This window comes from Lupinus angustifolius, chromosome LG17, assembly GCF_001865875.1.
Source record: "Lupinus angustifolius cultivar Tanjil chromosome LG17, LupAngTanjil_v1.0, whole genome shotgun sequence".
Taxonomy (NCBI): Eukaryota; Viridiplantae; Streptophyta; class Magnoliopsida; order Fabales; family Fabaceae; genus Lupinus; species Lupinus angustifolius.
Window position 1 is genome coordinate 18,856,279 of NC_032025.1, and position 2,207 is coordinate 18,858,485.

A 2,207-nucleotide genomic window follows, 5' to 3' on the forward strand; every position below is an offset into this window, starting at 1 on the left:
AAAAAAGGAAGAAAGACTTCTTTGTTGTAAATCGCCAGTTGGGTTTACCAACCAAGAAAGACATGGGAAAAGAAGGATGCACAAAGGAACCATGGCAAGCTACTGGAACGAACCTAATTCAACAGACAAGAAAAGCACTTCTTACTGGCTGGGTGAAGGGTAGGGCAAGAAGCTAATAGTATCGGCTCAATAGCTGCTCAGAAAGGTTCTAGTCAGGGCATCATCCCCTTATTTACTTGAAAGGTTCAGTGTTCAAGGAAACCCTGGCGAATAGAACGAGTGTTAGGGGAGTATGGAATCCCCCTTCTGACTCTTCTATTTTTTACCCGCTGCTGAAGTGACGAGGTTTTTCGATCAAGATTTCACCCTTCCTATTACGGGCTTCGGTTCCTTCTGACTTGATATCTTCGACTCCTTTCCTGCCTTAAGATTAAGACTGGAATGATCCATCCAATTAATCTTTCCTTCAAGGCTTTCCTACTTCCTACTAAGGGCTAACTGAACTTGCTTTCGCACTGGAGATAAAGAAAACTATTCCCTCTCCCTATCTAAAGAGCTGCTATCGCTCCTTTCACACTAAGCTCTCAAACCTATCCCTATGCTATGGTCTCGCGTCTTCAATCCTTTCCTTCCTCGGCCTTAGGTCAATCAGTGCCTTGCTTCTTTTCCTATGCTATGGCTCACTTCGCTTACTGGAGAAAGCCCCAATCCTAAAGCTATCGGTTAACTACGTACTTCTTCCCCGTCTGAAAGAGATACAGAGTCAATCTCATTCAAGTTCTGATTCCGCTGTGAGTTGAGTTCATTGACCGGACTGTAACAAGCAAGCAATTGAAAAAAAAAGAAATAGCGTATCGTATATAGAGAAAGAACGAAGATCTTCTATCATCTCATCTACTCAAATCTTGACAGTTTATCGATTGAGAAAGCGGCGGGCCCAGTGAACTCTCCAATCGTGCACCTTTATGGGGCCGGAGAGCCGGTAACCTTAGATCGCCTAAGATCGAATGGAACTGGATTGGATTGAGACGGAAAAGATAGATATATAAAATGTTCCGTGATTGAATTGTAGTCAGTCTTCACTTAACTCGACCCAAGCGATGCCTACATTCAATCAATTGATTCGTCATGGTAAAAAAGAAGAACGGCGCGCACGGACCGTACTAGAGTTGAATCTTCCCAGAAGCTAGGAGTAGGCCCACGTCTTTCAACGAGAACACAAAAATCTTGCATCTGTCTTTTTCTTTTCTTTGGTCAACAACCAAGCACATCTATATCAAAGAAAGTTAAAGTATCTCCTGGGTAGAAGAGCGATGAAAGTAGTAGCCTGTAATGACAAGAAGTATGTGATCCCTAATTTCGTTGCTTATCCTTCTTTTTTTTCTTTCACTTTTTGACTCTCTGCTTTCTATTGAGACATTCGATAGTCTGGTCTGGAGACTTGCTAGCTCACTGAGCAAGGAAGCCTTATCCAGACTCTGACTTCGGAGTGGCTCCTCCGTGACTCTCATCATGGCCGTTGGATTTGCTCTACGGGCCTTCTTCCTCGCTACCGAGGGGGGGCTATCCATGGCAAATTACATGATGCCTCACGGACGAATCCTCCAATTCGGATTTCTTTACCTATACTTCCGATTTGGTGGAGGATTCGGCCAGTTCCGGGCGTAGTAGCTCGGTCACCGCTTCCGGGGCAACAAAACAAGCTATGCCTCCCGCTCTTCCTGTTATGCAGGAAGCTGCTAATCAGGTTCTGCCCGAAAAAAAACCCCTACCCCCACGATGAAATTATAGGGGGGGACTCGATTGAGCGGATAAAGTGGCGACTCTTGTCCCAATCGAAAAATCCGTCGGCCCAGGAGATCATTCTGGCCGGAATTCGGGCCGAAGACCAGTTCCGAATCAAGGTCGATATAATCCGGCGGATGGCCACCCTTGATTCGGAACCAGAAGGGGATTGGTTGGGAAGGGGAGCTCGGGCTCTCGACAATCCCCGTACCGCCACGGGGGAGGAGTCGTTGGACAAACTCTATAGACTCCGTGCAGATCTAGCTCTTTTTTGGGGAGTCAGATCCCAGTCCTTTTGGGATTTGAAGGGCAAATTTTGCGACGGCAGAATTTGGATGCCGAATCGCAGGCATAGGCCACAGCTCACTTCGACGTTTCGGTTTTGATTCTGCGGTATTCCCCCTTACCTCGAGGTCAAATGG